Genomic DNA, 25,000 nt, shown 5'->3' with positions numbered 1-25,000 from the left:
AATATTTAAAGATAAGCAACAAGTTATTTTTGTTATCAGTTCATGAAAACAAACAGCACAGGGAGCAACATGTAATAATACTACTGAGTGAAAGCTAGAGGGAAACAGGAAAGTACCACCACCACCACCACCACCACCACCACCACCACCACTACCACTAGTTCAAGCACCAAACACAGGTATTAGCCCAGTAATGTAAGCACAATGCCAGTACTTAGGCCTGGTAATTGAAAAAATGTTTAATACTACTCACCTGTATAAATCTAGCCTCCTGCAATCATTTCCATTAATAAGTAATATATTGAACGAAAATTGGGTGGCCGATGCGAGGGCGGAAGGAGGGAGGGGGAGGGGGCGCTGCTTAATTATTGTAATAGGAGTAATAGGGGCGAAGTTATAGGCAATACTCAGCAAACGTGCAACTGTGTGTACTCGTCAGGCCAGGTGTGGTGCCACGTTCAGTTACCTCGTTACCTGTTTAGCTGCCGGTTTTATTTCTCTTGATTGCTTTATCGTAAATTAGGAGAGGAGGAAGAGGACGAGGAGTGATCGTAATTTTAAAAAGTATGAGGTATAAGTTCAATTAATGTAAAGCTATTTTGATTCTCTCTCTCTCTCTCTCTCTCTCTCTCTCTCTCTCTCTCTCTCTCTCTCTCTCTCTCTCTCTCTCTCTCTCTCTCTCTCTCTCTCTCTCTCTCTCTCTCTCTCTCTCTCTCTCTCTCTCTGCGAAGGTGTCATGTGATCATCAGTAAAAATAACGTTATATTTTGATGCCTCATTTTCACTGCTTTTCTTCGTTTCATCTTCCCTCTTCTTCCTTCTTGACCGGCTTTTTTCCTTCTCTTCTTTCCCTTTCACTTATCTCCACTTCCGAGTATTCCCTTTCCATATTCTGTATTTTTCTCTCTTTTTTACTCTTTTTTAGCTTGCTCTTATCTTGTCTATATTCTCCCTCTCTTTTTTTTTTCTCCCGTTTATCTCCACCCTCCAGTCTTCTTTTCCTTCTAATTCTCTCTCTCTCTCTCTCTCTCTCTCTCTCTCTCTCTCTCTCTCTCTCTCTCTCTCTCTCTCTCTCTCTCTCTCTCTCTCTCTCTCTCTCTCTCTCTCTCTCTCTCTCTCTCTCTCTCTCTCTCTCTCTCTCTACGCACACACCGCGCTCAATTTCAGTCCCTCCTTTTTTGTGCATATTTTTCTCTCTCGTCTCTTCGCTTTTTATTCTCCCTCTCTCTCTATCTTTCTTTTATTTTTATTTAATTTACACCTTAATCCTCTCTTCCTTTGTCCTGCGATTTTTTTTTACTATTTTTTTTCTATCTCATTTCATGCCCCAATTAAAGCTTCATATTATTTTTCTTTATTGTTATTCATCATTATTATTATTATTATTATTATTATTATTATTATTATTATTATTATTATTATTATTCCCTTCATGCCTCGTGTATGCTTTCACTTTATTTTTAATACCTTTGTCTTTCATCTTGTCTTTCGCTCTTCTCACACAAGCATCGTTAGTTTTTTTTTTTTTTCCTTTTCTTCATTTTTAGATCAAGTATTTTGTCACCATATTTAGTGCAAAGAATATTTTGTTTGCCTTTATGCGTCAGTCTTAACACATTTTCCTTGATTACGGTTCTCTCTCTCTCTCTCTCTCTCTCTCTCTCCTCCTCTCTCTCTCTCTCTCTCTCTCTCTCTCTCTCTCTCTCTCTCTCTCTCTCTCTCTCTGTGCCTCCATTTCAAGAAGAGAGAGGGAGGAGAAAAGAGGTGGGGAGCAGCAGGGGGTTGGTGTCAATATTTGCCTGACCAGGATATATCAGGACACAGGGAAAAGGGGAGGGAGGCTATTGCTCTTCTCCTATGCCCAGTTCCTCCTCCTCCTCCTCCTCCTCCTCCTCCTCTAGGCCCTTGTAAAAAATTCAGTTTTCTATTTTTTTTTTATTCACCACCACCACCTTTCTGCTCTCTCTCTCTCTCTCTCTCTCTCTCTCTCTCTCTCTCTCTCTCTCTCTCTCTCTCTCTCTCTCTCTCTCTCTCTCTCTCTCTCTCTCTCTCTCTCTCTCTCTCTGCCATTTTCCATTTTCACCAGGTTTTTAAATCGTGTTATTTTCTCGAATATACCTGTTCTTATCCTTATCAGAAAAAACCCTCCTCTTCTTCTTCCTCCTCCTCCTGCTCCTCCTCCTGCTCCTCCTCCTGCTCCTCCTCCTCAACCCATTCTTGTTCCTCCTCCTCTTGCTCCTCGTTTCCTCACGGCTGGCGCTCCAGGATGCAGTGTGTGAGGTGTAATATTTCAACCGCTGTCAGCCTTCCCCTCGGCACAAAGGGAAAACTACGGGCATCACCTAAACACACGAGATCCAGATTGATAACACCCAAACATGGCGATTTAAGACCACATCTTGATAAATGAGTGGACCGCGCCCTCCTCCACCGCCAGAGGATGAGGTGCTGTGGCAGGAAATGAGACGTGGAACCTGGCGATTTCTTTTCCAACTCTCTCTCTCTCTCTCTCTCTCTCTCTCTCTCTCTCTCTCTCTCTCTCTCTCTCTCTCTTCTCTCTCTCTCTCTCTCTCTCTCTCTCTCTCTCTCTCTCTCTCCTCTCTCTCTCTCTCTCTGTTGGAGGAGCTGTACCGGGAGGAGGAGTAGGAGGAGAAGAAGGAATGAGGACAGAAGAGACAGAGGACGTGGATATCTTGTCCCAAATGTCCCCCTCGTGTTTATATTCTGCAGGCCGACGCGGCACATTAGTATCCCCTGTGATGAGTGAGGGTGATTAAGATACACCAAACACGGGCGGCCCCTGAGATTAGAAAGAGGGCGGCGGTGATAGTGGCGGCAGGGACAGGAGGGAAGCAGGCCTGAGCAGAGGGTGGAGGGTCGTGAGTTCATGGGTTCGTGGCCTCGACTGTGCACTGGTGTCATTAGCCTGCGCATCCCTGTCTCCTGGGCGGATTCATACAGGCAGCAAGTATATCTGGACTGGTGTTCCGGGTCGCCTTAGAGTTCAGAGTCACGCTATTTCACCATTAGGCTCCCTCGTGCGGGCCGCGTGCTGGGGTTGGTGCGGAGGCTCGGCGGGCACATCAAGGGGCGCTGGTGTTTTAGTTCAGGGGAGTGTTTTCTCTGTCATGCGTTCATTGTTACATCACTCGGCGCCAGTTACTCAGCCCAGCCTAACTTACCCGAGCCTAACCGATACTCAATTGTTACTGGTATGGCTGATCTGATGACTGGTTTTCTCTATCTGGCATGTCCTCATTATTACATCCGTGTTTTTTGCTATTTACTCTTGATAATACAGCTATTGGAATGTTGTGGCACCATCGCTATTTTTCTCCGTATTTTCTTGATTTATAACCGGGAATTATTTCTGTCTGCCATACCTTCATTACTATATCGATAGGCTGCCCATTATCTGCTTACATTATATAACCAGTGATCTGTGTATCCATATCCATTTTCTTATGGATTTTCTTGGTCTTGTGCGAGTGTGACGTTAAACTTCACTATTGTTTGTCGTTCCCTCATTCAGTGAACAGAGTGAACAACGTGAGTGTGGCTGCTTTCATTTGGCGAGGAATTTGGCGAGTGAGTGACAATCGAAGCCCAGCAATGCCTACTCACCCTGGACGTGATGGTGTCGCCGCCACGCGTGATGGTGTGGCGGGATGCTACGTGTCTCACCCCGCTCGACTCTATTGCTGGGCACCGTGTGGGGCTTTCCGTTGGCAGTGGTGGACCTTTAGTATATTAACCTACTCTTGGCGACACAAAGTTGGTAAAAATGATACGTTCAGGTGATGTGTTTACGTTTCAGTGATGTTTTGAATTATCGCTGTTGTTATGGTGAAATGCATGTACGGAAAAGTTAAAGATGGATGTATTAATTCTTCTCTTGTCATATCTTACATTTTCTTATAAACAATTTTGTGTAGTTCTAACTCTTTGTCTCCATATGAGGAACACACACACACACACACACACACACACACACACACACACACACACACACACACGGTTAAACGTTCACTGGGTACGTTTTCTTGCGTGTATTATTTAAAAGTTTTAATTCATGAAGGACAAAGGTCGTATACTCAGAGAGGTTAAGGACTCGCTTGGATACAGCTTTTTTTTTTTCCTTCTTCCTTCTCTTCATCTTCTTCTCTCTTCTCTTTACATGTGTCTCGTCTTCAAACCAATCCACTGGTTATTAAAACAATGCTCCAACTACAACTCCACTAAAAAAAAAAAAAGAAAAAAAAAATCGAGATTACCAAAGTTGAACGCACAGGATAACTACACTAAACTGCCGAATCGACTCTTGGCTTCTTTCTCAACGACTGCCATTATAATCTGAGCCAGCCGCTCTTCGCTGGATAAATATGGCGCAGAACTTCGTACATCTACTTTGCATAATGAAAACCCCTTAAGATCGGTACCGAGGTCGAGGGGTGCCGACAGTACTCGACCGGAGCAGTTGGGGGAAGTTTATAGTGGAGTCTAGCCGCTCGGAGCCTCGCGGGAGTTATTCGAGTGAATCTTCGGAAGAGACGGTTCGGATGAGTGTAAACAGACTCGAGGTAAACTTTCAAGTGGAATGTAAAGTTCGGGTGATGCGTCCTGCTCTGTTATCTTGCCTGAAATGCGAGACTAGTTATAGGAAGTATTTGGTGTTTGCTGCGCAGGGTTATCTGACCAGCTGATCGTATTAGAAAAGTTGAACAAACTTCGTCTTTGAATTATACATGCCGCAAAGTAGCCATATTGTTGCTGTAGTGGTAATAGTAATAGTAGTTGTTATTGTAGTAGTAGTAGTAGTAGTGGTGGCGGTGGTGGTGGTGGTGGCGGTGGTGATTGTAATATTAGTATTAGTAGTAGTAGTAGCAGCTGCAGCAAATTGTATGAAGCACAAAATAATGACTCGAAAATACAAACTTCTTTTCCCTTACATTAAAATCAACGTTAACATTCCTTAAAACACTAGAAGAATGATTGATCAACATTCTACAGCTCAATGATCCCTATCAAATAACTTTTTATGCTTTCCTTCTCCATATCGCCGTCAAAGCTGTCACCTCGCACCCTTCAAAGGAATTATCAATGAGTGACGTTAATACTTTCATGAACATGCATAATCAAACAAGCTATTCCTTTAAAGAGAGCTTGGGTATAAAACTAGCACTTATTCAGAATTGTAAAAGTGATAGCCCTTAGAGTGAGTGGAAGGGAAATAGGGGGATAATAGTTCACTTGATAATTCTGATCCATGATGTTTGTCGTCTTGCAAACGGGCGATATTAGCGTGCCATGAGGGAAGGTGGCGAGGCAGGGAGGGATGTGAGATTATCAACTGGAGTGGGAAGTCAATTAATGGAGTGCGAATAGTGATGTTTTTATTTATATTATGTGTGCGTGTGTGTGTGTGTGTTTTCTATGTATCGTCCTAGACAGCAATACGAAGGCGTGGGTTGGTTTTATTTTTTCATAGTATATTATGTAGTGCCATCATTCGTGTGTGTGTGTGTGTGTGTGTGTTGGTATGTATGGTCCCCACCTTTCGCCCCCAGTCGCCATTACTCAAGCGTGTTTATCTTTCATGTAATGTGTGTGCGCGCGTGGGTTGAATGTCCGGCTGTGCGCTACTCCCCCGCCCCGCCTTCATCCCCCGCCTGCCCGTAATGATATGGTGATGGTATGTTAATGTGGACCGAAATTTGTCTGCTATGATGACGGCGGGGGTCAGTCAGTTCTCCGGCCATACAACATCTCCCCTCCATACATAATCAAGGCATACATTACCGGTCTAGTTCACTGTCATCTCTGGCTGAGTATACATGATTACAAACTAATGAAAGTATGACTCTTATTATTGTATATGATTATTATTGTATATGAGTAATGCCAGACGATTTTACTGATGGAAAAATGTAAGTAGAGTGATTGAAAAGCTTAAGCAAGTGGGTAATTCATCTTCATATCATAAGTGTCTTGAAATCGTATCCTAAACTTATATTAAGTCATTTTATTAAGTTTAAAGAAAGACCTTAGCCGTCAAACTATTCATTCTTTCTTATGCTATTCAACTTGTGCGTAGAAGGGCCTTGGGTAAAATAACTAATTCACAGAGCAAAACAGTCTAGGAACTTTGACAGTCTCGCAACAAACAACAACCTTGTCAGGCTTCATATGACATAGAAACTGAAAACAAGCACTGGGCGAGGAGAGAAATTATTCCGGTGAGATGGTGGTGTGGTCGGCGGTAGGCGTGGGGTGTGGGCGAGAGAGATGTGTAGTGGCGGAACACTTGGGTGGAGAGTGGAGGCAAGCTATCAATGGAATGGTGCGTGGGACGTGGAATGTAAGAACAGAATGAGTAAGGATGGTTAGAGAACAAGTTGATGGGATGAAGAAGCAAATTGTAAGTGGAATAGTGTGGAATGGATTTGGTTGGTTGGAAAAGGTGACGTGTATGTGGAAGGGATGTGCAAAGTGGAACAGTGTGGGAGGGAAAGGCAACATGTGTGAAAGAGTGTGGGTAGCAGGGAAAACACGAAAGACAAAATATGGGTGTATATTTTGAAATGCTTGCTGCGCTCACTGTCACTGTTTCAAAAGGCCACACAAAGATTTAGTCAGGCTTTCGTGGGTGGACTTCCCGCTAATGATGCAGAATCTTTGTCAAGCCGTTAGTAGAGTCATGGAAACACTATAGAAAACCCTAATCATTTCAATTCGAGTGTGCTGAAAATTATTGGGATAGGACGCCAAAATGCTTGAAAATGGGATTCCTATTCTTCTGCTACATAATAAAGACAGAAACCGTAAAATTTAGGTTAGTTCAATCTAATGAAGAAAAAAGCGGTCCTCTCGATTTTTGTTACGTTCTTATACTGGTAATCACTTATGTCATATCTAACCCTTTATTCTTCCCATTCCTCCGGTCTTCCTTTCCTTATATAATGTCTCCCTCTCTCCTTTCCCATCTAATATCACATTTCTCGAGTCCTCCCTTCACCCGGTCATGTTTCCCCTGCTCCTGCTTTTCTCTTTATCTTTCACTATAACTTTATTTTCGCAATATCTCTTTATTCCCCATACTTCTATTTATATTCCTCTTTCTATCATTCCTTTCTTCCCTCTCTTTTCTTTTTATGTACTTTCCTCTTCCTTATCTTTCTCTGTTTTTCCGACATTTTCCTCTCCTTTTAGATAATCCATTTTTTTTCTCCTTTCATTCCATTCATCATTTCCTCTAGCTTTTTCCCCTCTTCCCCTCTCTTCCCTCCCGATAATCTCTCCTACTCTTCCCTCCCCCACGGTCTGTGCTTGCCCTGCCTGCCTGCCTCCCAGTTGACGCTCGGGAATTATGGGAAGAGAAAAACACGTCTATATCAATCGCTCCCAAATGGCATTGTGCATAATTAAAGTTTTGATTATACATAGACACCACTTAATCTGACGGAAAGTATAATTAGTACATTAAAGGGAACGCGATTGGAATGGCTCAGGGTCGTCACGTTTTGCAGTTAGTTTATAATATTTTTTTCCTTTTAACAGTTACTTATTAAGGATATTACAATAGTGGCAGATCTTTTTTTTTTTAACAGTTACTTATTTAAGGATATTACAGTAGTAGCTGATTATCTTTCTAGCTTTTTCCTTTAAGGATTTGCACCTCATTGAACCTTTTTTCCCCATTTTATTGCCCCTGGCCAGAGTCCCTCATACATGAAAAAGTAGTAGTAGTAGTAGTAGTAGTAGTACGTAGCAGTAGTAGTAGTATTATGTAGTGCTATGAGTAAAATTAATGGTGGCGGCCGCAGCAGCAGCAGTATATTAGATTAAATCAAGTGCTATCTGTAGTAGTAATAATAAAAATAATAAAACCATGAGGCATCGCGTCTGATTCGATATGTTACAGTATCATATCACACGTGTAAGCACTGAAGCAGCGGCATCGCCTCCTCGCACCAGCGTGCCCTTCTCTCTGCACCAATGGCGGGAACTTTCCAGTAAACGATTCTGAAATTTTGTGGATAAATTACTGTCGGAAAAAATTGTGACTCGATTCCGTTTGCCCCTGACCATTTTTACATGCGGCGCAATGGGAAGTGTGTAGCGTGTTAAAGAAACGTGAATAAAACGGACGATTTTATCTGCTCCGTGAAAGAATTTTTGCTTCTATCATTCTGACTTTCACGAGATACTGAGTTGGTTGAGCACAGGTTCATTATGGAGGAAAGAAATCCTTTGAGGCTGATTTCCATCTAGTACAAAAAGGTGCATATTTAGAGATGTGTGGATTTTTTCGGGGTTTTTTTTTTCACACTTACTAAAAATTTACTGTGGGATACCTGACCTCACCGTGACCCCGCCAGGTGTGGGTGGTCGTCTCTCATCTGTCCATGCGCCCGAATGCTCGCCAGGTAGCACGTGAAATATGGGAGATACGTTAAATTTATTTTCACGCCTCTAAAAAATAAAACATAAAACATAAATAAGCGTGACATCCTTTACACGCACAGAGGTAAAGTAAACGATCATCTTTACAGAAAAGGATTAAATCTTGGGGGAACTGAATGCTGGACTGGGTTAGGCTGGAGAGTAGAAAAGTTCGCCTAAAAAAAAGAAGGCAGGTGGACAGGTGACTGCCGCTGGAGAAATGTATTATGGTTTCCACGGTCGCTGCCATCACGGGAACGAATTAGAAAATACCTGAAAAAGCGGCAGTGGTGAAGTGGCGACGGCAGCCTCTTGTTTTTGTGTGCACCCGCGCTCGATTCCCTCACACTTATTGGCAGCAACTTCCATTACGTGTCGATGGCAACAAAAATCTTGAAACACTAGACTGGGAACGATACTAAGCGTAATAAAGGTATGTCTTTGCGTGAACTTGAACAAAAGGTGAATGAATAATAAAACGATGTTCACTGGATGGTACTGGAATCGTAACTTTTGGTGTTCAGGAGACTTGAAACACCGACGTCAAATTGATAGAACCGTTTGATTCACAAAAGTACTTGTTAGTAAGAAAGTACCATTGAGAATCTGACGCTGCCGACGAGTGTTAATTACTAAATGCACGGTGCTGAGGTTCACTGTGCAAGGAAAACAAAACAACATAAGCACGCGCAGGAAGAAGAACAAAGCAAAGGCACACGAGCACGTCATGTAGGGCATCAATAGTGCGCTGCGCTGTCCCGTCGTCACATCAATGAATGGTGCACTTAATTACCCTCGTATAAAACGCGTCGCCCTTTTATCTTTCGCCGCAGCATGGGCACTGCGAATGGGGTGGTGGGTTTGGCTTTGAGTTTGTGTGTGATAATAAGGTATGTGTATGTGAAAGGGAAAATTGACTGACGATGTACTGCACTGTTGTGACGAGTGTTATGACGAATGTTATGACGAGCGATGTGTTAGAAACCACAGGGGAAAATAAACATGTATTCCACTTAATTGCTGCCACGAACCCAATGCTCCTCTCCACAACGCTCTCTCTCTCTCTCTCTCTCTCTCTCTCTCTCTCTCTCTCTCTCTCTCTCTCTCTCTCTCTCTCTCTCTCACACACACACACACACGCAGATTCACACGTTCATATGCACATACACACGCACGCACCTGCTCGCCTCCACCTCCTCCTCCTCCTCCTCCTCCTCCTCTAGTATACATGGGCCTCGTATTGTCCATGTTCTGTCTTACACGATTCCTTCCTTTACCTGAACCTTCCTCTCCTCATTCCATTCCACTCCCTCCTTAGAGAGAGAGAGAGAGAGAGAGAGAGAGAGAGAGAGAGAGAGAGAGAGAGAGAGAGAGAGAGAGAGAGAAGTAAGGATAGTTGAGGTCAGAGTTAGCTCACAAGTTGGCTTCAAGTCCCGACGGTGAGACAGGATAAATTATTTCCTCAAGCAGGAGTTAGGGTGGTGGGAGGAGAGACGTGGCCGGGAGTGTTGTCGTTATTCCCGCAGTGTGGTTGGCTGCGGCACGAGTCGGTCCCTCCGCGGCCGGAACATTGTCGTATATTTCGTGCCTTAATGCCCACAACCCTCTTCCTTAGCGCTAAACTACGGCACAAGTTCACTAGTTACCAGGGAGCGCCGTTCAGAAGACGACTACTGTTTCCTGTTGTTGTTCCCGACTGTCCTGTACGCGCTGCCACTTCCCGCTGTGTTCAATCTAGCGGACAAATAGACGGAGTGTCCTCGAGGGGAATAAACAAAGCCACAAGAGTCTCTTACCTTCCTCCTTTTCCTGTTATTCCATTCCTTTGGTCAAGTTAGATTCAATGGAAGCTTTTTGTGAGGTTATGTTCAAGAATGTGGTTGTGCACAAGTATTTTGTTATCGTAAATCAGTGAGGTAGTAGTCAGTTTAGATTCATGCCAGTTACTTGGTCTGGTATCAGTCTTTTCCGTCCATCAGTCGGTCAGCAATCGATAAATTATCCTGTCGGTTACTAGTGCATTAGTCAGTGGGTTATTCTATTATTAAGTCAGTCAGGTAAGTCGATTTAATTCTATGTATACCAATCAGTGAGATAAGTTAATTTAATTTTACATCAGTCAGTCACTCGGTCACATAAGTCAGTTTAGTTCTACATCAGTCAGCTAGGCAGGTCAGTTTAATTCTTTAATTCTTTAATTTATCAGTCAGTTGGGTAAGTTTAGCTCTATCTCAGTCAGTCAGTTAAGTATCATTCTAACAGTCACCCAGCCAGCCATGGGTTTATCTGTTATATAATTACTCTGTTAGTCAGTCACTAGACCCGTCATTCAGTTATATTTCTTTCTGATTCCCTCGTCCCATCTCGTGCTCCTCTCCTCGTTCACTGCACGAAGTTATGAATGAAAATGTCCCACGTATCGATGGAGCGAGTCAGTGTTTAAGAATTCAGACCTAATTTTATTTTCATTCAACATCGTGATCATCGTGTGCTTAATGAGGTAACGACTGGTATTAATATCCCAGGCGCGTCACGGTTTCTCCATCCGCATTGTCCTCGCAATCCCAAGTAGAAAAGTCACGCGAGGTTATCACACTGGCAGTCATTTGATCCTATTTCAAAGGCTGTCGAGAGCAAATTTAACAACATAATGCCGTTTCTGGGCCGCGAAAATCCGATAAGAACTAATGCAGTAACTTTAAAAATCGGGCTTTCTAATTTGCCTATCATGCAAACGAAGCATTTCTTTCACAAACTATCACATGTCATGCCTGCGAGGAAGCGACGCGGACGAACGTGACAAGACAATTCACTAAGACAAGAGAACGAGGCAGGGATGTGTAGTGACGGAGAAAGGAGTTTTTGGTGACGTGAGGAGCGTGACAGAAGCATGACGTGCACACTAGACAGGCAGTTGCATGAGATGAGGCTGCCTTGCATGTAGTATAGGTAGGAGAGACCTTGTGGCGAGTTTTGAGGTGAGAATAACATAGCAAGATAGCGTGTGTTGGGTGAGGGTGATGCCGAAGGTGATGTTTGATATATTCGAGGTTGATGAGCATGTGAGAGGTGGAGAGGTTGGTGGCATGAAAGAGATATATTATGTGGCAGGTATAGATCAAGTGGTATATGTTCAGGAGGTATATGGACAGGTTTCGTAGTGAAAGATAAAGAAAAGTAAGAGACTTGATAAAAGTCCTGCCTGTCAGTGAGGATTGAGGTGTGAGGAGTGAGGAAGTGCATGTCTATGTGTGAGGATAGGTGTGCTAGTGAAAAATAAAGTATAGAGGTGAAGAAAGAGGATGAAATGTAGGTTAAATGGCAGTGCAGGTTGTATATCTGTGAAGTAAGCTGTGATGGTGAAAAGTCAGGAAATGATAGAGAACTGTGGAATTAGAGAGTGTAAGGTGGAGATAAAAACAATGTGTCGACACAATTCACGGAAACCTAGAATTTTGCCATTTTCCAACAGCGACTCCCTCTCCTAAACGTATAATTCATAGGGAGTGAAAAAAAAAGGTTAAAAATTGAAAAGGCGCACTCTGAATGCACTGCACTCGTATATTATGTTATGTTGTTGAAATAAATTCTCATAAATCATTCACATTACCCAGGATTTATGATTTACTCTGCCACGGCTCATGTTTACTGATGCACCAGTGGGAGGTCAGAGGCGCAGTGATCTGACCCAACACTCGGGTTTGTTCAGTAATTCAGTGCTGCTGGTGACTTGTGAATGTGTCCACCTGCATCTCACCTTGGATTGTAAAAATTTTGGAAGTCTCTCTCTCTCTCTCTCTCTCTCTCTCTCTCTCTCTCTCTCTCTCTCTCTCTCTCTCTCTCTCTCTCTCTCTCTCTCTCTCTCTCTCTCTCTCTCTCTCTCCCCCTTACCGTAGAAATAGCACTATAATTTTCTGCTCGGCATTTCTGTAGTTTCTGTAAACAACCTCGTTAGGACCAAATTACTGTTTTTTTTATTCATTTCCTTTGTATTCCTTTGTTTACTCAATCCCCGCTGTCTGATCCTGTCGCTTTGTCCACCTTTCTTGTCGAGGAGGCTGGAAAAGTAAGAAACAGAAGGACAAGGAAGAAGAGAGGCGAATGTACAAGGATATGAACAAAGGAGGAGGGGGAGGAGGAGGAGGAGGAGGAGGAGGAGGAGGAGGAGGAGGAGGAGGCGAAGAAGGAGGGGGAGGAGGAGGAGGAGGAGGAGGAGGAGGAGGAGGAGGAGGAGGAGGAGGCGGCGGCGGCAGAGGTGGAGGAGGAGGAGGAGGAGGAGGAGGAGGAGGAGGAGGAGGAGGAGGAGGAGGAGGAGGAGGAGGAGGAGGAGGAGGAGGAGGAAAGTTGCCAGGCTGAGTAAAAATGCAGGATATAAACACGGACACATAAACTGGATTACCTTGATTCTTCTCTTCCATTGCCGAATAACCTTCCGCCGCAAACATCGTCCGGACAATGGCTTCCGAGTGTCCCAGTAATGTGGGAACCTGCACCTGCCGACGGAAGCAAGGAAGGAAAGAAGGAAAGAAAATGGAAATGAAAGAACGGAAGATAGAAGAGGAGAGACAGTAAGACATAATAACACTATTAGTGGCATACTTGTTACTGCCTTGCTAATATTTCTCATTGACCACATTTACTTACTATTAAATAAAATGGCAAAAGAGATAAGAAAACTAACGGAGTAATTAAAAGCATAGGTAGTAAGACGTAATAACAGTACTAGTGGTATACTGGTTACTGCCTTGCTATTACTTCTCACCGACTGCACTTTGGGTCTGTTCCCACAGGAGAAATGTTACCTGATCAATCTCTGGAAGGAAGGATGGAGGAGAGAAAAGACTGAATACAAAGATGCAATAACAGTACTAGTGGTATAGCGGTCATTGTCTCACCAAGTAACCCTCGTTGAATTTAGTTACTGTTCCCGAGAGAGTAATGTTACCTAATCAATCTCTGGGTGCAGGAAGTTGTTCGCTTTACTCGCTCTGAAAATGTTAGAGGCGTATCGGTGTTCTCAGTGAATCGGCATCAGAAAGGTGCATGCACACGCCTGTATCAAGTTCATTAATAACAGCGTTTAATGCTTCTTGCTCGCTGTCCGTCGGCATAAATTACTTCCACTTCTCAATTGACACGCGAATATTGTTGAAAATGAATCGTGACCGAGGGCGCATTGCAGGGTTTGGAAGAGAGAGAGAGAGAGAGAGAGAGAGAGAGAGAGAGAGAGAGAGAGAGAGAGAGAGAGAGAGAGAGAGAGAGAGAGAGAGAGAGAGAGAGAGAGAGAGAGCGCACAAGAAGCAACAGATGGACAGATAGACGAAAGACAGACTAAAAGAGAAGGAAAGACTTTGGGAGGGAGGTTTTGTGTGTGTGTGTGTGTGTGTGTGTGTGTGTGTCGAGTCATATGTTACCAAAACCTAATGAGTCTCAGTATCTCAGTGTTTATCGGTTTGTTTTGTTCCTGTCAGCTCGTGTGCTTTTGTACTTCTATTCAAGTGTACGTGTGTATAACTGTTCTTTCAGAAGGATACAAAAGGCTCATGAAATGGATTCTCATTTTGTTCATTTATTTTATCTTTTACTTTCCATTGATCTCGGTAAGGGGAAGTAACTGGAGGACAGTTTCGAAAAAGGAAAGTCAGTAGGTACGAAGGTAGGAAGGCAGAGGCAAGTAGGTGAGTAAATATACGTTCGTGTGTGTGTGTGTGTGTGTGTGTGTGTGTGTGTGTGTGTGTGTGTGTGTGTGTGTGTGTGTGTGTGTGTGTGTTTATTTGGACCGGCTTGTATAAGGACCACACTCAGAGCTTGTTTAATTAAAAAGACCATTCTCTAGGGCTTAGGGAGACGACACCGTAAGGAGCCGTCCATCACGGGCCGCGGCATCCAGGGGTGTTTGGCTTAAGCTCTCCCTCGACGCCAGATAACCCACGCGCCTTATGAGCCTCGTGAGCACTCGTGTCCCAGAAGGAGAGGGTCGTTTTTGGCTCCAGCTAATCACTGGGTGGGGAAAATGGGTGATTCTTGACGAGGGGAGTCTAATATATAATTTTTGTTGGCGTGCGGAATTGAGCAGTTTGGTTTTGTTGGTTTGGTTAATTTTCAGGCGCAGTTTCGTTAGTCTAGGAAACTTTTAGGTAGAGTTTTGTTCGTCGGGGGAAGTTATAAGTATTTTTTTTTTTTTGGGGGGGGGAAGTCTGAGGAACTTACAGATGCATTCTTGTTATAGCGAGTATCCCGCGTCTTCTCCATGGATGTCTCTGCTTTCAGTGACCTCCATGGGGACGCAGGTGTTTCATTGGGGCGAAGACTCATCCGGGAGACAAACGGCTGACCCATCTTTCGCGGCGTGAGGCAAACAGTCCGCCAGGGAGGAACGCAATAACATGGATAATCATTCTTCTCGGGGGATAAACAGGACTGCCTCCCTGGTGCTGGGCCGCGCGCTGCTTGCAAGGGCCGGAGGGTCGCCAGGAGCTGGAAAACGAGTGTAATAAAATGAGTTATCCTTGCATATATCAAAGAGGTTCCAATGGGCTATCACAGCGTCTGAAATATATGTTGGCTCGCGACGCTCGTGTAACTCACCTGGGAAATTAGTGCTCCATAAGGAATGATTTACCGTCCGCCTCGCCGTCTGGCCGCCGTCTGCTGCCCCCAAGCGGCTCCTTCCTGACCGGTTGAAGAACGACCCGAAGGAGCTACTCGTTTCTACTGCAGCAGCACATGACACTTATAGTTACATATTGCTGTCACTATTCTTTACGTGTACATTCATCATTTGCACATTTGCACACTTGGCCAATTTATTGAAACAAGGTGATTAATCAATTTTGTAATTCCAGGTGTGTGTACGTGTGTTTGCTGGTCGTCCCCTTCCCCCTCCCCACGTAGCCCGCCAGCAGCCCGCCATCCGCACCCGCCGCCTCGTAAGTCACATTAAGTTTTCCTTCACTTACTTAATTTCTGGAGTAAGGAAGACGAAAGGGGAGGATTACTCTGATAATGATGAATGAACGACTCGGCTCTGGCGGGGGACTTTCTCATCGTTTTCCTTGACCTTGCAGTGACTGTGGGTGGATGGCTGGTCGGGTATTTGGGTGTTTACCTGGGTGTGTTTACCAAGAAGTACGAGCATACAAGGTCGGGTCTTTGTACTTAATTGAGGTCTTGTCTCCGCATTTATATTTGTCCAGTTTTCCTCCCTTCCTTGTGTGTGTGTGTGTGTGTGTGTGTGTGTGTGTGTGTAGGGGGCGGGGCTTTGGTGTGGATGTTTATTCATACTTTTTTTGCACTCATTACTTCAGCAGCTTTAAATATCTCGGTCTCAGTTAATAATTTACACAGAGAAGCATCACTTTTACCTTTTTTTTTTTTATTCAACGTATTCATCTTTACTTTTTCCTTTGTTCACTATTTCCACTCCACCTTTTTTCTACCTCACATCCTGTTATCCTATTTCTGCCTTTTTGCTTCTGTTTCATTCCACATTTTTTCTACATTTGCCTGGTGGTTTTATATGTTAACGTACTTTTATTTTAGATTTTTCTTCTTTATTATTTCCTCTCTCTCTCTCTCTCTCTCTCTCTCTCTCTCTCTCTCTCTCTCTCTCTCTCTCTCTCTCTCTCTCTCTCTCTCTCTCTCTCTCTCTCTCTCCCCATAACTCCGACTCAATCTTCCTAACTCTCCCTCTTAGTTCATTTACTTTTCCTGCCCCGTGTTTACCTAGCTGCAGGCCGCGCCATCACCAACCACCGCCATATCTCAACCTCTCACTTTGTTGCGCCTCTCAACTTTTCCTCTTCCTCTTCTCTAATGTGCTCTACGCGCCGCTTGTGTCCACTCCATCACTTTCCCTTCCTCCAACACCTTCACTCGCTTACTCTCTGTTTCCCTTCCCCTTCCCCTTCTTCCTCTTTCTCCCTCTCTTCCTCGTGTCTTCTTTCAGCCTCAGGTTGATTTCTTGCTCTCAAAACTACTTTCTTTCCCAACTGCATTTTTTTTTATTTATTTAATATGTAGGTTGGTTTATTTTTACTCTTCTACATTTTTTTATCTTGCATTTTTGTTTCTCTCTCTCTCTCTCTCTCTCTCTCTCTCTCTCTCTCTCTCTCTCTCTCTCTCTCTCTCTCTCTCTCTCTCTCTCTCTCTCTCTCTCTCTCTCTCTCTCTCTCTCTCTCTCTCTCTCTCTCTCTCTCTCTCTCTCTCTCTCTCTCTCTCTCTCTCTCTCTCTCTCTCTCTCTCTCTCTCTCTCTCTCTCTCTCTCTCTCTCTCTCTCTCTCTCTCTCTCTCTCTCTCTCTCTCTCTCTCTCTCTCTCTCTCTCTCTCTCTCTCTCTCTCTCTCTCTCTCATGAAAAAAATGCTTCACTAAATTTAAAACACGTTCCCTGATTTTTTAGGCCTTAATTATTTCATATTTTGGAAACTAATTCATATTTTTTAAACTAAGTCTGATCTACCAAATTGTTTTCACGTGGTATTTTTTTTAGTTATCATAATATATTTTTCCTCTAAGAGTTATTTTTACACCAAAAACGAAAAAAGAATTGTTAAAAAACACACGTTTTAACACATTTTCCTTACCACTTACAAACGTCCATTTTTTTACTCATCACCTAAACTTTTGTAACCATGCAGCAAAATTTCTAGTTTTGGTTATCATTACTATTATTATCATATTTTTTTTTTCGTGTGTGTGTGTGTGTGTGTGTGTGTGTGTGTGTGTGTGTGTGTGTGTGTGTGTGTGTGTGTGTGTGTGTGTGTGTGTGTGTGTGTGTGTGTGTGTGTGTGTGTGTGTGTAATTTAACTTGATTGCTAATGGTGGCTAAACAAAATGAAAAAAAAAAAGGCACATTTTTTTTCTCACGTCATAACGAAGAATAAAATAATAACACGCTCAAAATTAAAAATAACACCGGAGACTTCCTTCGTCCCGCCTTTCACGCCTCCAGAAAACCAGGTAATGGCCTTTGCCCCGCCGTCCCCATTCCGCATTCATTAAGGTGTGTGACAAGGTGTAGAAGGCGCCAAAACAACCCGTGACTCTCCACTTTATCTTTTTTCATATATGTCAGTCTTTTTTTTTTTTTTTTTTGACATTAAATTTCTTTGGATCAATTTATCCCAAAATTCTGCTGATTTTTTGTATGTCTTCGTAGGGATTTATTCACGATACCATCTCTTCTCCATTTTCTTTTCAATCTGCTTCCCATTTTCTTTGATATTTTCTCCTAAATTTTTATTCTTTATTTGTCATTTTAATTTTCAAAGTTCTGCTGATTTTAGTGTGTTTTATTAAGGATTTATTCTAGGCACTGTCTCTTTACTTTTCCTTTTCGTTTTACTTTCCACTTTCCTTGATATTTTCTCAAACGTTTGATGATTTTTCTGTCAATTTCATTAAGGACCTGCATTCATACTTTCCCTTTCCTTTCCTCGCCTAACAGATGTGAAAACTATTTTGTGAAGGCTTTAGCAATGCTTGTTTTTTGGTCTTCCACCCTTTGTCTTTCGGCAGCCTCCCAAAGTTTTATTGATTTTACCGTCTATTTCACTAAGGATTTGTATTCATGTCTAAACTGCCGTCCCTTTTATTGCCGGGAGGGATGTTCTGAGAAGGTTTTAGTTAAGTGTAAAAGAATAAGGAAAAAAGCCGGAATACACGAAAAGGACAGCTAAAGTGCTCTTGAAACGTTGCAACAACCAGGTTTCTTTCAGGATTATCTTGCAGGAGATTGAAAGAAAAGAGAAAAAAATACCCCATGGAAAAGTTGCCTTGACCAGAAGACTTCTATACTTCTCTCGAAACTTTGCTCACGTTTTCAGTAAGTCACGGATCAGCGTGATGGTCCCTCCTAGGCGCTTGTCTTTGATGTTGATTTTGTATTTGTTTTCACTTGGGCTTTCGTGTTCCATTTCCTGTAGTGACGAAGCGAAACTGTGTGTGTGTGTGTGTGTGTGTGTGTGTGTGTGTGTGTCTGTGTCTGTGTGTGTGTGTGTGTGTGTGTTTATTTGTCGTACCTCCAGTCAAGAGCGAAAGTCGTGATTCAATACAAATGTAAGAATTTAAAACTCCTTTGCTTGCTGCTTCTAGATTCAAGAGAAAGAAATAAAAGATGATATTCGAAAATCTCAAGTAACTTTCTTTTTGGCAGGCTATTTTACCCTTTTTTTTTTTATATGTTCACACATATTTGTGCTACTTGATTTGAAAGACGTGACCCTGGTTACTGCTCTGAGACTCTAAGAAAATACCTTTTGTTGATTACAAGTAAAACTTTTCTTAAACAATCATTTGTGTGTGTGTGTATTTTTTTTTTTTTAGTATCCATATTATTTATCTTATGTTATTCTAAATTCATTTAAGTATTCATTTATTTATTTATTCATTCATTCATTTATTCTTTTGTGTTTTAGTGAGAAGGCTTTCAATTTTGTCATCCACTTAATCAACTGTACACGCTCATAAGTAAAAATTTATCGTGTATACCTTTCTCTTCCCCTTTGCTCCTGCTCACCTGACACTTGGCATTCCGCGTAGCTCGAGGCCAGTCACCCCCGGCCAGAGGGTAAGGATTCCGGTGACGTCAGTGAAGAAAGACAAAAAAAAAAGAATGAAAGAACGAAAGAAAGAAAGGCATAAAGATGTGGATCAGGTGAAGCCCACGAATCACGCAAACAAAGTGGCTGCCAATATTTATGAACCCTAATACAGAGTTCATCGTCTTGATCCTTGTTTTTGAGTTCACTTGTTCGTGGAAAGTCTCGCGTCGTAGTTATCCTAGTCTTGTGTTGTGAAAATAGAAGGAAAAGGAAGGGGAAAGGTCTTGGTGGCCCAGAACATTACTTGCAAGGCGCGCTGGAATAATGTAGGTGATTTATGATGGCTGTGTGAAGAAAGGGGGATTCTTTGCTCTCTTTGTGTGTGTGTGTGTGTGTGTGTGTGTGTGTGTGTGTGTGTGTGTGTGTGTGTGTTATCGATATGAGTGAGTGAAGAAGTGAGTGGCTGGCTGGCTGATTGACGTGAGGGTGAATGAGGTTTGCCTCATTCACGCCGATTTACTGAAGCCGATTTTACTAAAGCACCGGATTTACCTGGAGCACTGGACTTAGTGAGGCGAGCTGCGGCAGAAGTAGCAGATGGAGGGGAGGGAAAGGGAGGCTCGGTGGATAGGGCAGCCGAAGGACGGAGTGAAGATTAAAGAGGACGTACGAGTTAAGAACATTGTATATTAATCACATTTGCCTCCATTCGCTCCACGCCGTCTAAGGCTGGTAAGGGCCGGGGGTGGGAGAGTGTCCTGTGCCGCCTTTCTGGGTACACAATACTTCCTTTTAATAATTTTGGTGCCAGAGACGAGTGTTCTCATAGCAAGTGAGGGATGGGTGGTAGAGGAGGAAGATGCATTCAACGAGAGGAAGGGAGAGTCTAAAGTAGAGTCTGTAGAGTCTAAATGAAGCTAAGGAGGGATCAGAGTACGTAGGAAATGGGTGCTGAGTGATCATGAATACCGGTCTGAGAGGAAGACTAGAGTACTTTGAGGGTGTAGGTGAATGGGAGAAGGTTGGCTGAGTTGGGAATGAGCCAGGGCGCGGGGAGGCCGAGGATTCGAGGGTGTGCTGGCAGGGACGCCCCAGGGATGTGATACTCGTTTGGATACTGGGTACTCCAAAAGCGATTTATCGGTTACCGATAAGAAGTCGCGGGCGGCGAGGACTTATGCGTCGACATGCTTTTTCTTTTCTTTTTCCACATGTATTTTTACATCAGTCACGTTCTCTCAGGTATTTATTTTTCATGCGTCGTATATCACTGCTCTCCTTCATATTCTGATTTTGTTTGTGTTGCTTGTCGTGTTTTTTGTTGTCCTGCCGGAGCTTGTGAGTGTGTGTCTGTGCCAGTGATGGTCTATTCTCCTGCCGTTATTGGTGCTAGGTGTACTGCTCCTGGTGTCGCCATTGTGGTAGACGCACTCTTTCCGGGGTTACCAGTCTATTTTTGTTGCAGTTATTGCTCGCGCTGAGTTGCTGTGTTCGGGTTGGTTGCTCTTATTGATTCTGTTGTTGGTTGTGGTTTCGTGGCCTTCCGTGTCGCGCGTCAAATGCATTGCAGTTTACACACCATTTAATTCGGGAAAACTTGCACTCGTCCCTCGTCGTCACCACCACAGGGAGTCATTTCGCTGATGGCGCCCGAGTGTCGCCGCCATTGAGCTGCCGCCACGATTTAATTCATTACTACTAACTCGGTGATAAATGTGACGGCTGCCTTCCCCTCACCCTCCCCTTCCGTGCCTACGCTTTCCCCTCTCCCCTCTCCCTTCATGGTCGTCTCTCCCACTCTCCCACATCGTCACCTCCCTTTCCGCTCCCCTAACCGTTCACTTACCCCCTCACACCTCCCTGTCCCCCAGCCTCCCTGACCACTGCTTGCCCACACCGCCTCACACGCCGCGGCACGAGCTGAGGTGTTCATCTCTCTTCCTACTGGTCTTGGCGGCGCGGCGCGTGGTAGGTCACAGGTTCATACGTATGGGGAGAATTATATCATCGCAGCCATTTCCGCGACGTAGACGAATATGGTAATGAAGTGTTTCCTTTCCTATGTGTACGTAAGTTCTTGTTTAAAATATTTTTAGTTAGCTTTTTTTTTTTAACTGAGTAATACCAGCCAGTAGAGGGAAGCTTAGGTTGATTTCCAGTTTTTGCGTTACTTGATTGGATAGAAAGCTTGATGAGTGTCTTTTTTATAGACGATATCGTTTGTACTTACGTGAGAAGAAACTTAAAATAATGTTGGTAACATCCTTGAATATTGGGACATTATTTTAGTTACGTTAAAATTTTTGCGGATAAAGTTTGAAGAGTTCTTTTCTTTGTACATTACTTTGTGCTTATGGTAGAATAAACGATCATTCTTTATTACCGACGAATGAAGGGAGATGTGAGGTGCCATCTAAGTTCTTGCATTACCTGGTTGGACAGCAGGCTTGGGGAGACCTGCGAGGGCGTGCAAAGTATCGCGTTCCCATGAGGATATACACAATAAAAAACAAAAACGAAGCCCATCCCGGTGACAAAGGTGGTGCGTATTTCCCCTCATTTTCATCTCACCGCTTTAACCTCCCTCCCTCCATTCCTCCCGTCTTTCCTTCATTCTTATTTCTCTCATTTTCTAGGTTCTGTCTCTCTTTCCGTGTTCCCAGCTGACAATTTCCCACCTGACTACCTCTCCCCGGACAACCCCGCTCCGCCCCACGCCTGCGCGACATCACGCCCTCCCCCCGTATTCCTTGTCGCCACAAATGAGATATCCGCGCCTCATTCCACCTCGCTTTTATCATCTCCACTCCTGAATATTGGGGCAATCAAGGCCTTTTTGTGGGGCTGAACTGCCTCAATTACCCACACCGTAATTACTGTTTTCGCCGAGGCTACCAAGGACGCGGGGAGGAGAGGGATGAAAAGCGTGTTGCGGACCAGGTGTGCTCCCGCTTGACAGGTGTGCCGGGCCAGATGTTTGACTAGTGCACCGCCAGATAAATTGTATGTGTGTGTATATTTCCAGCGCGTAATTTGCCGTGCCAGATTTAAAGAGGCACTCAGAATATCCCCGACTGCCTTGTGATTTGCCTTACCAAGATCAAAATACAGGTGTTGGAATACGCTTATCCGTCCCCGTCTATCTTTATCACTTGTACTAAGGGAGAGATTACAGAACAACATTGAACTGCATGTATTATTCTTTTCTGTATTTATGGCGTACCAGAAATGATATTATTATTATTATTATTATTATTATTATTATTATTATTATTATTATTATTGTTATTATTGTTATTATCATAAATTATTATTATTCCAGCGTAGTAACTTTGCGAAGAAAGTCATTCCTCAAGATAAAATTATTTTCGTAAAAAAAAAAATATTTAAAAGCCAAATGAACTCTGTCGGTGCTGAAAAATTGCTACAAGTTTGATGAAAATTTTCCAGCAACTTAATGCCTGGTGGCGACACACACACACACACACACACACACACACACACACACACACACACACACACACACACACACACACACACACACACACACACACTCTCTCTCTCTCTCTCTCTCTCTCTCTCTCTCTCTCTCTCTCTCTCTCTCTCTCTCTCTCTCTCTCTCTCTCTCTCTCTCTCTCTCTCTCTCTCTCTCTCTCTCTCTCTCTCTCTCTCTCTCTCTCTCTCTCTCTCTCTCTCTCTCTCCTGACCCAGATAACAGAGGCCATGCATAACTAAATCATACGAACAATCTGTACTATGTCCGTGTAATTTATTTAGTGGATTTACCTGACATTTTAAATTCAATGAGCAATTATGAATAGAAAAAAGTCATGATAAACGTGCGGCTGAACTCACGCCTTCATGAAATAAATAAAATTAAAATGTTCTTCCTATTAAAAAAATTTCCGTTGTTTCTCTTCCATAAAAGATTTATTATATCTGTTTACTACGAACGAACGACTCGGGGTTCGATATGGGCAACTGGAGCATGTGACTCGAAAGTTTAAAAAGAAATATATATGAAGATATCAATAATTAATGCGATGGTGAAGCTATCATAAGAAAATATATATACTCTTATTGACGTATCTTTTCATTTACCTTTTTTTTTTAGGATAACTTAAAGTATAATCCGCCCATTAAATTAAAACGCCAAGACAGGGTAAAATTTAATCATTCCGTAAATGTGTCTAGAAAATTATTTTAAGGGGGCAGTGACATTTATAGTGTTTTTTTTTCTCTCTCTCTCTTTTTCTCAATCTTCACCCGTAAGAGGAAAAAGAGAAAAAGTGGTGCAGTTTAAAAGTACATTCAATATTTATCTATACGCCAATCTATATTTGCCCATTTTTTTATATCGACGACAGTGTGTGTGTGTGTGTTGTCTGTCTGTCTGTCTGTCTGTCTGTCTGTCTGTCTGTCTGTCTGAGCGCCTTAAATTTCAATATGTAATTGTGAAAGGAGAGAAAGTTATACATATATATATATATATATATATATATATATATATATATATATATATATATATATATATATATATATATATATATATATATATATATATATATATATATGTATGTATAGCTGGCTGGAAAGAAGATACGAGGGGGCGATGAGTTGATGGATAGGTGGGAGGCGAAAGATGGTTACGATGGACACTGGCAGAGGGTGAAGAGAGACCAAATTTATTGTCAGAAGTAAATTAACTTGCCGGAGTCGCTTCCATCCCATTCCGTTTGATCTCATTCCTAAGTCGTGTGATCTACTGACTGTCCATCATTCGCCTTGCTTTGTAGGGAGACTGCCGGCTGATCAGAAGATCCAGACTGAGGGAAAGCACAAAATTCAGTGGGAGTGCAGCTCGTTAATCGATTTCTGACCGTGACTGACGTACTTAGGAGATGAGATGACAGTGATATTTGGGGCTAAACAGGAGATGGGTGATTGGTGGATGGGAATTTTTTTTTTTTTTTATGTAGGAAGGACACTGGCAACAAAAATCCAATAAAAAAATGCCCACTGAAATGCCAGTCCCATAAAAGGGTCAAAGCAGTAGTCAAAAATTGATGAATAAGTGTCTTGAAACCTCCCTCTTGGAGGAATTCAAGTCATAGGAAGGTGGAAATACAGAAGCAGGCAGGGAGTTCCAGAGTTCACCAGAGAAAGGGATGAATGATTGAGAATACTGGTTAACTCTTGCGTTAGAGAGGTGGACAGAATAGGGGTGAGAGAAAGAAGAAAGTCTTGTGCAGCGAGGCCGCGGGAGGAGGGGAGGCATGCAGTTAGCAAGATCAGAAGAGCAGTTAGCATGAAAATAGCAGTAGAAGACAGCTAGAGATGCAACATTGCGGCGGTGAGAGAATGGCTGAATACAGTCAGTTAGAGGAGAGGAGGTGATGAGACGAAAAGCTTTTGATTCCACCCTGTCTAGAAGAGCAGTATGAGTGGAACCTCCCCAGACATGTGAAGCATACTCCATACATGGACGGATAGGAGTGTTAAAAGTAGAAGGCCGGGAGTAATATTAAAGCTATACTTGGCGCTGGTCAGACCTCATCTAGACTACGCGGTGCAGTTCTGGTCCCCACATTACAGGAAAGATATAGGTCTATTAGAATCAGTACAGAGGAGAATGACTAAAAGGATACAGGGAATGAGGAGTATCCCTTACGAGGCGAGGTTGAAACTGTTAAATTTACATTCTTTAGAGAGACGTAGGTTAAGAGGGGACCTGATAGAAGTCTTTAAGTGGTATAAGGGTTATAACAAGGGAGATGTAAGCAAAATTCTTAGGATCAGCAACCAGGGTAGAACAAGAAATAACGGGTTCAAGCTTGAAAAATTTAGGTTTAGGAAGGAGATAGGAAAAAATTGGTTCTCAAATAGAGTGGTAGATGAGTGGAACGGACTCAGTAATCATGTAGTTAGTGCTAGGACACTAGAGAGCTTTAAGAGAAGATTAGACAAGTTTATGGATGGGAATAGCAGATGGAAATAGGTAGGTGTGTTTCATACA

The 25,000-nt window shown here is 43.0% G+C and overlaps 2 long non-coding RNA genes across 4 annotated transcripts in view; one reads left to right on the top strand and one right to left on the bottom strand.

Annotated features, from left to right (window-relative positions):
- The window catches only part of LOC135106153 (uncharacterized), a 90,366-nt gene that overhangs the window by 6,094 nt on the left and 59,272 nt on the right, over positions 1-25,000 (top strand). For all 3 annotated transcript variants that reach the window (XR_010271138.1, XR_010271137.1, XR_010271139.1), the window contains exon 2: positions 15,288-15,371. This is a non-coding gene — a long non-coding RNA (uncharacterized LOC135106153). The remainder of the gene's footprint in view (positions 1-15,287; positions 15,372-25,000) is intronic.
- On the bottom strand, positions 14,492-15,278 carry LOC135106155 (uncharacterized). The gene is made up of 2 exons (XR_010271140.1): positions 15,031-15,278; positions 14,492-14,919 (listed from the first exon to the last, which is right to left on the bottom strand). It is a non-coding gene; the product is annotated as an uncharacterized LOC135106155 (long non-coding RNA).

This window comes from Scylla paramamosain, chromosome 13 (assembly GCF_035594125.1).
Source record: "Scylla paramamosain isolate STU-SP2022 chromosome 13, ASM3559412v1, whole genome shotgun sequence".
NCBI classification, from domain to species: Eukaryota; Metazoa; Arthropoda; class Malacostraca; order Decapoda; family Portunidae; genus Scylla; species Scylla paramamosain.
This window is presented reverse-complemented; position numbering and strand designations above follow the sequence as displayed.